This window comes from Talpa occidentalis, unplaced genomic scaffold (assembly GCF_014898055.3).
Source record: "Talpa occidentalis isolate TD23 unplaced genomic scaffold, MPIMG_talOcc4v2.1 talOcc4.2, whole genome shotgun sequence".
NCBI classification, from domain to species: domain Eukaryota; kingdom Metazoa; phylum Chordata; class Mammalia; order Eulipotyphla; family Talpidae; genus Talpa; species Talpa occidentalis.
The window spans coordinates 103,710,535-103,720,027 of NW_023602073.1; positions in this window are offsets into that span (position 1 = coordinate 103,710,535).

The following is a 9,493-nucleotide window of genomic DNA, read 5'->3' on the forward strand; positions in this document are numbered from 1 at the left end:
AAGATCCATCTGGTCAATTTGGCCAAAGAGGTGACAAATGCCCCCCATGTCTTCTCTTCCTTTTGTTCTGCATAAACTCTGAAACTTTTATAGGACCCTGAATTTGGGGATTGAGGACCCCCTACTTTTTACTGAATTTCCTTCTAGTCTGATGAGATGGGACCTAATATTGATATTAGGTTGATAGGGAAGATATATAATATTTCTTGCAACTAATACATGTCTGAATATTATGGAATGAATGAATGAAGCACTATATTCACATGCCTGAGACAAGGGCAATATATCAAACATTGTCTCTAATATTGACAACTCTCCTTAATTTTCCTATCATTCTGTTATAGAAATTTGTTCTGGGGCCTCCCCTGGTGGCGCAGCGGTTGAGCGCTGATTTGCTAGGCTGCCCACAGCCTCTGCAGGGCCGGTTCGTTCCCCGGCCGCCGGCGAGGGTCCCACACACACACACATACAAAGAAATTTTTTCTGGATGCTGTCATATAAAATACAGTCATGAGCTAATCCTAGGAGTTTGTGTGAGCAACAAAAATCGAGAATGCAGCTATCATAGGCTGTTGAAGACAGGCTCAAAATGATCATTGAAACAGCAGAGGGCTCCATCTACTGATGGCTTTTGCTCACAAAAGCTTGGCAGGGGTTCACATTGGTATTTCTCTTAGGTGACATTTCTAAGTATGGCTTACAGCTTTCCTTGTCCTGTCCTCAGGAGGGATTAGGGATGGCTCAAGTAGTTCACTGGAGGGAGTAGAGTGGTAGTGGAGAGGGGAATGTGGTTTGTGAGTTCTTAGAAGTAGCATTTCCTTCTTATTCTGTGAAGTTTTCCCAGAGGGGCTGTAGGTACTATTGCTGAGCTAGTGACAGGTGCTGAGGATTCCAGCATCAAAGCTATGTTTCAAGAGGTTTATCCTGAAGAAAACGGGGTGCAACACCTGCTCTTTCAGTATCTAGGGAGGATCTTTTCCTTTGGAGAGTCTAATTTGCTGAAAAGAACAAGTTTTATCTTTCAAATGTTATTTGTGGGCCTCCCTGGTAGAGCAAGGGGTTAAGCACAGCTCTGTAAAGCTATCTGCAGCCACTGTAGCACAAGTTCAATCCCAGGCTGGCCAGAGAGCTACCCACATGGCACAGCAGACCTCTCCTGTCTTGCCAGCTGCTCCCCTCAGCAATGTATTTCAGTTAATCTGCCTGTTCTGTTCCCGGTTCTGTCTCTGGTGAATCCTCTCACCCCCACCCCTGCACCTCTGGCCTACACCCCCGTTCTTGTATGCATAAATAAATCTTTTAAAAAAATCAAACATTATTTGTATAATAATTCTTCACTTTTTCACTTCAGTGTAGGAGAATCTAGCTCCTTTACAATGATCCTTTGTTTATGACATTGTTCCTATTTTCTAATTGAAAATTTTTCTCAAAAATGTTTTCAATTAGAAAAGCTAGAATGACTTGAAATAACCAGTGACCAGATAGAGTTGATAGCAACAAATAAAACAAAAACAAAAGCAAAAGCAAAATAACAAAAAACATGGTGAAATGTTAAGGTTTACTTAGCTTGTGTGGTTTTATTGAGAATCAATTTATTATTTATGTTAGATCTTTTGACTTTTAGAAATAACCTGTGCATATCTATATCTTCACGACTGCTTCTGAGAGTTTTGGGGGAACCAGGATTGCTGCTTGGGGTTTAATTGATATATGTGGTAGAGAAAAGTGAGACCTACCCAAGTTTGTACCATGCTGGGGACTGGAACAAGTCACCTTGACTTTTTTTTTAAGCTTTTTTTTAATAGATTAATTAATTAATTAATTAATTAATACTGGGGTACAGTCAGAGGCGCCGAAGGGCGAGAGAATTCACCAGAGACCAAGCGGGAAGCAGAACAGGTAGACAGACCAAAGTCACTGCTGAGGGGAGCAGTGGGCGAGGCAGGAGAGGTCTGCCATGCCATGTGGGATTCTCCCTGGATGGCCGGGAATCAAACCCACGCTGCAGAGTCTGCAGACAGCTTCACAGTGCAGCGCTCAAACCGCTGCACCACCAGGGAGGCCCAAGTCACCTTGATTTTTTTTTTTTTTTAGATTTATTTATTTATTTATACAAGCACTGGGTACAGTCACAAGTGCGGGAGGGTGAGAGAATTCACCAGAGCCAGAGCGGGGAGCAGAGCAGGCAGAAGGACCGAAGTACACTGCTGAGGGGAGCAGCGGGCGGCAGGAGAGGTCTGCGCGCCATGTGGGACCCTCACCCGGTGGCCGGGGAGCAGCTGGGGAGCAGCCGAGGATCGAACCGGTGCTTCAGAGGCTCTGGGCAGCTTCGCAACCTAGCGCTCAACCGCTGCACCACCGGGGAGGCCCCACCTTGACTTTTTATGGTTTGGACATTATGATACCAAAATGAGAGGAGGCCAGGGACTTCCAGCTATTTTGGTAGTTCTCTGTCCTACACTGTACAATTTATTAGAGAACAACAGAGAAAAATTATATCTCTCATACATGACTCTGGTCTCCCCATTACCACATATATGTGTATATATAATTAATATTTAAATTCCACATTAAGGAAGATAATTACTGTGGTATTTTGCTTAGGAGGGAGTCTTGTCACTTTCATTTCTTCTACTTTCTACCTTTTGGTTAATATTCAGTCCACAGTCTGTTAATAAACTGACTCGCTGAAAAAAAAAATAACACTACAAAATCCCTGCTTTGTAGTGTTTGCCAATTTCCATGGTGTAAATACTCCCACCATGATCAGTTTCAAGCTACCAACCTGATATCCCTGAGCATGGAGTTGGAAAGAATCATAAATTGATTCTTGTGAGCTGGAAAGAGTCAGCTCCAGCATAGCATGGGACTCCTCCAGGCTTTTGCATCCTCTGGGCTTGACATGGGTGGGATTTGACCAGGGTATTACTTAGCCTATTACTGTGGGGAAGACACTGACCCAGTGCACGTTCCTGCAGTCATGAAAAGCAGAGCTCCAAAGAGGAGACTTGAAAATAGACCATCCACAATTTGCATGTGTTTCAGCACATCAGCTTTTCCTCAGGATAACAATGTTTGGAAAGTACATCTATAGGGCATTGGTTTTTCTTTTTACTTCATGGCCATAGTTTATTACATTATCCCACCTTCTACATTTTTTCTGGCAAGCAATATCACATAAAGCACAAGGCTGACTGGAGCCAAGACAGTTTCTGATATCCAGGCTGTGAGCTGTGTGATCATAGGCAATCTATGCAATCTTTCTGAACCTTAGTTTTCTTTTTCCTTCTTTTTAATCTTTAAAATGGACATAAACTCTGGGCCTCCCCAGAGGCGCAGCGGTTGAGCGCTGGGTTGCGAGGCTGCCCGCGGCCTCTGCAGCGCCGGTTCGATCCCCGGCTGCTCCCCCGCCACCGGAGGAGGGTCCCACAAGGCGCGCAGACCCCTCCTGCCGCCCGCTGCTCCCCTCAGCAGTGTCCTTCGGTCCTTCTGCCTGCTCTGCTCCCCGCTCTGGCTCTGGTGAATTCTCTCACCTTCCCGTGCTTATGACTGTACCCAGTGCTTGTATAAATAAATAAATAAATAAATAAATCTTTAAAAAAAAAATGGACATAAACTTTAATGAAAGTATTGATTAGGATAACACACATAATTCTGGACATGTGGGGGGTACTAAATATTATTCAAATATTATCTTATTATTCATACTTCTAATGTTAACTCGAGTAAAAGTCTCAGTGATAGTTTGTTAGCTAATCAAAGTGAGGATTCAAACTTGGGCAGAGAGACTGGTGGGAATAGAGTTCTAGTCAATTGCTTCTATAATCCCACTCTCCCATCCCTGGGGTAGGGTTTGTTTTATAAAGTTGAGATAGTGGACATTTTCAGCAAAAGGAATTGCATTTGATCAAGCACAAATAGTAGAAACAAAGAATTTGTTTTCCTGGGCATGTTAATTTCCAAACAGGGTAACATACATGCTTCAAATTAATTATTTTTGGTAGCTATAATTTGCAGAATGTAGGAGAGATTAAGATTTTTATCATAAGGAAAACCTGTTTGGTCAGATGGCTGTGGGTCTCTCCAGGGCGGAAGGCTGTAGACTTCCAGGTGCTTCCAGGCAGCGATTTCTGCTGATGGGGTCAGTGGGCTGGGCTGAGAGCACAAGCCTTCACAGCATTTCTCTCTCTTTTTTTTTAAAGATTCATTTTTATTTATTTATACAAGCACTGGGTACAGTCAGAAGCGCAGGAGGGTGAGAGAATTCACCAGAGCCAGAGCGGGGAGCAGAACAGGCAGAAGGACCGAAGTACACCGCCGAGGGGAGCAGCGGGCGGCAGGAGAGGTCTGCGCGCCATGCGGGACCCTCTGGTCGCCCGGGAGCAGCCGGGGATTGAACCGGCGCTGCAGAGGCTGCGGGCAGCTTCGCAACCCAGCGCTCAACCGCTGCGCCACCGGGGAGGCCCCACATCATTTCTTTTTGATCTGCCTGCTTCTGTCTCCACATTTCCTTTTCCTTTGCACCAAAACTGTTGATTTTATTTTACAGTAAGCTGTTCCCATTTACTTGTGGCCCTACTCGTGCTACCTGCATTCCCCTTTGCTTGCTTTCTCTTGGTTGGCTCCGTGTTTTTTTTTTCCCTGGGACCCTCGGGCGGCCGGGCGCTCAGCCGCTGCGCCACCATGGGAGGCCCTGGCTCGGTATTTTTGCGTGCGCTCCCTTATTCTATGTTATGGAGCAGGATCTTCCTCAAGAAGGCTTCAGAGCGCCATTTGCCAAAGCATGTTTCACACCCATTTCACAGCCCTGAGAGATGGTCTCTGTTCACATAATCTTAACTATTATGAGAATGAGTATATACTGTTTGAGCAGGCTCATAGTACATGTTAGCATATTACAATCTCTGAGAAGTTCTGCAGGAAAATAATAATACTGTTTAGCTTTATTTGATTTAGATGTCTCAAAATTATTTGACCATAATCCTTTATATGTGAGAGTTTGTGTATATGGAAAATGCTGTTAGCACACCAAATACCAGAATTTAGGAGAATATACCCCTAGCAAGAGTAGAGTGTCTTCCTCACAGGTGGGGGACACAATGGGATAGGAACCTTTCACCCCAGAAAGCCTGTTTCCTGAGAGGCACTGCCAGAGTGGTAGAAGGATGCATGACTTGGGGAGAAATATCAGTACTCTTGGTGGGTTTGTCTTTATTAGAGCCACAGGAAGCATTTTTACTACAGCATCTCATTGAACTATGATATACCAAAATATGTGTGAGGAACATTGTATTTGATTTGTAGCTATACCATCGGAGTTCCAAACGCCTTAATTATGGTTTTCTTAAGGAATCTAAATGTCATTGAATCTTTCAAAAGTGAGCTTCAGAAACATCAGCTAGACCTATAGATGCAAGAAGCCATTTGATATTAATTTCTTACATTTGTAGATTACCTTCAATTTCAGTTTTTCTCAATTGTCAATGAGTTTTCCTTCTAGAATTTCACTGATGATATATTCAGTTGGGAGATTCCTTTCCAGGCTCTTTTTCTCCTAGGCACAGTACCAGTACACCTGTGAAGGCAGTTTTACTTCAATAAATCCCCACCCCAAATAATTAAAAATTGGAAAGCTAGGGCTCAAAGGATTAAGACGCAGCCTATGGAGCCTCCCTGGTGGCGCAAGCGTTAAGACACAACCTGTGAAGCAATCCGCAGCTTCTGCAGCAGGAGTTCAATTCCCGACCACCCAGGGAGACACCCACCTGGCGCAGCAGACCTCTCCTGAGTCACCCGCTGCTCCCCGTAGCAGTATATTTCAGTCAGTCTGCCTGTTCTGTTCCCTGCTCTGTCTCTGGTGAATCCTCTCACCCCCCATGCCTCTGACCTGTACCCCAGTTCTTGTATGCATAAATAAATAAATCTTTAAAAAAATTAAAAAAAAAGAAGGTGTAGCCTATGAAGCTATCTGCAGCCAGGGAGTTACCCACATGGCACAGCAGACCTCTCCTGGCTGGCCCGTTGCTGCTCCCTTCAGTAGTATATTTCAGTAGATCTGCCTGTTCTGCTCTCCACTCTGTCTCTGGTAAATCTTCTTACCCCCCCCCTCCCCGTCCCCGCCCAGCACCTCTGTCCTGTACCCCAGTTTTTGTATGCATAAATAAATAAATCTTTTAAAAAATTGGAAAGCTATAAAAATGGAGTTCGAAGAAGTGCTCAGAGTGCTTGCTGTTAGGAAGTGAACATTCCATGAGAGGAGCAATTTAGGAAGGAATTGAACTTAATTACCAAGTGATTCTTCTTTCCTTAGAAAATGATACTGGATGATATTATTCTCATGTGTGGAATTTAGAAACTATTGCTAGTAAGGTTTTTGATTTCTGATTCAACAGATTTTGAAAAAAAAATAATGTCTACATTCTCTTCTTGGTGCTATGTTTTATTAACGTAAGATAATTAATTTTACATTTCTTCTTGAAGGATCCATCGGTGCTATCCAGTGTAAGATCCTGTGTCAAAGTTTGCTTGAAAATTGTGCTAAGCAGTTTGGAACAGTTTTGTAGAAGTGAGTGAGACTTGTTAGAATGTGTAATTAGTCCAGATTCTAATCTAGTTTCAGAAGTAGATAAAATATTCATTAAATGCAAATTGTTATATTTTGCCAGTTTTTCTCTATTATGCCCCTGGCAAGGGAGATGAAGCATTAATTTTTATTTCAGTTACTTTAGATATTACTGAAACATCAGCCTCTGAGCCATGCTTTCTGGTAGCATGCTGAGAGTCAACTTGGAACTGTGACAATCTCCATGCCCAGCAATTTAAATCTTGATTGCAAGGCTCATAGGTAAGGCCACAGGGAAGAAAGGCCTTCCAGGCGTGAAGGACTAGGTAGAACAGGGCTGGGAGCCATGTGAGTTCCTTAGAATGAAGCAAGTTAAGCAAAGGAGGGACTTAAAGGTGGGACAGGGAGTAAATAAGATATGCTGTCTGCACAAGCAGTGGTAGAACAAGGTAGGGTGTGTGCATGGAGATAGAGAGAGTGATCACACGTCATAAGAAGGGGCTCTCGGATGGGGTCTGGAATCCAGAATCCTATAGCAGGAAGACTGGCTGGTAAGGGTCACTTGCCTGTGTGCCATCAAATCCATTCCCTGCCCTTCTCTCTGTGTTCTGCTCTGTGTCACAGGGCCTGCCACTCCATGTAACACTTCTCAGACTTCCTTGCTTATTGGATTTTAATTAGGTACGGCCAACGGGAGAAAGTTGAGGCAGGTTGGAGGAGGGGAGAGAGGAAAAGCCATTGGTAGTGTCTTTTTGAGTTCTAGGTTCTGGTGTCACCTTGGTATGATCAGTTCCCTATCTCCTCCCACTACCATCGCCATAGCCTCCAACCCTCAGGCTCAGACTCCAGGGATCTAGGAACCCCTTCCTCTTTTGCTCTCAACCCAGGGATGGGAGCAGCTTCCTGCAGTTTTTAATCCCTGGATTTAGCCTCATTACCCCATGTTTCTGTACTTCCTTATACCTTCATCTGACTTCCTGCGAACATTTTTATTACCTACCTGGACTTGAAAGGCACTTGAGTTTGAGATTCCTAGTTTGAGTGCGTATAATGTTTGAAGGACTTGTCTGTGTCTTATTTTTAAATATTTTGACTTGGCAGTGATATTTTGTGAACATGAGTTCACAAATGTTTGTTGAATGAATAAGTGAATGAAGTGGTGTAGGTGGAGGAGCCATAGCAACCTCTGACTACCAAGTCATGCCTATGGATTGTGAATGACTGAGATCAGAATGGGGCTGCTGCCCAGACTGCTCAGATTGATGCCAGATTGGGGTAGCTGGAACATTTGTCTGCTTGGCCCTGCATCATCATCCTGCCCTCCACGCCAGTGTGGGAGGACCCCTGGAGCTTCTTGAAACAGCATTACAGGTGATTGGTGTAGAGACCATTTTGCCACATGAATTTGTGACAAAGATTCTCAAATTCCAGCTCCAACTAGAGCTGCTGCATTAGTTACTTCTTTGAGCCTTTTATTCCCTCATCTGTAAATATGGGCCATACCTCTCCTCTAATAGAGCTATTTTTAAATATATGGAAAGTGCTTGGGACATGTTACATGTTTAATAAGTAATAGTCATTATTGTTATCCTCTTTCAAAGTAAATTGAAGGTATTAGCTCATGAGTTAGTGGCTTGTTACAAAAATAAATTCTAAGAGAAGGCATCTGTTCCATAAAATAATTTCAGTATTTTTATTTATGGAATTACTAGAAAGAAATATGATTCTAAAATATTAAAATGCATGCATGCACATGAATGTGACTATATATAAATAGAACTTCATTTGGCTAAATGCATATTCCAAATTGCTACATAATACATTCATTTTAACAACTAGACACAAGACTATTGAAAATGCACCTTTTTACAAACCTGGCAATCTCATTTCAAATTTCTAATTATTTTTCATCTTGTTATTTTTGATATTATTTACTTCAATATCATATTTCCTTCACAGAAAATCAAAGTGGTTTATAAGTAGTATCTTATTTTGCAAGTCTCATATACTATCCAGTTTGTATGATGAGGCTACTTCTGCATTTTTAGCTACAGTGGTGGCTTATTTATTCGGATACAGGGCTGAACTTCTTCCTCACCAAAATTTATATGAGAGATGTACTTACAATTTTTATCATTTTGGGACTCAACCCATTTAGCAGAAAGGTTGCTTTTGCTATAAGTCTTTTACTATATATGCATGTCTACCTACTACATATATAGTGTTATATACATTTGCATATGCATAGTTAGAATAATATGTGCATATAGTTAACACTATGGTCTGTTTAATCGAAATGCTGGGAAGCAGTCTTCTGTTTCAAGGATATTTGAAAAGAATATTAAATATGTAAATGGTTGAAAGTCTCTGTTTCCTTCTGCAACTTCCTTCGTATTTTCCCATCCCCCAAGGGGGTGCTAATCTGACCAGATTTCCAGATTCCAACTGGGCTGCATTTACCAGAAGCAAGACACACAGAGATGAAAGGACCACCTCCTTGTTCAGCCCTCCCTTCTCTTTCTATCCCTTTCACATCTGAGGTTTCTTAGGATGAAACTGGGACTCCTTGGAGCTCAGCTGTCATGTTTTTTCCTCTTACAAAAAATACTTAGGTGCTTGGGAATCCTTGTTTCACACTGTGGTTGATGAGAACATTGAGATTTAATAGGGACAGAGAGGGGACTGTGTTGCCTCATAGGCTAAGCCTGACACTGTAGCCTGGGTGTGTGACAGATGCCTGTCCAGGAGGCCCGCACACCCAGCGAAGACTGTGGCCACTCAGTCATCCATGAGTCATGACTATGGTGACTCTGAGGAATGTGGGGTGAGAAGGGCTGACCTGGCCAAGGCAGTGTTTGGTCTCCACCCTTAATGTAAAGTACTGTTGAAGTCTCACTGGTGCTTTCAGATGAGCAAATTCATGTTGTCATT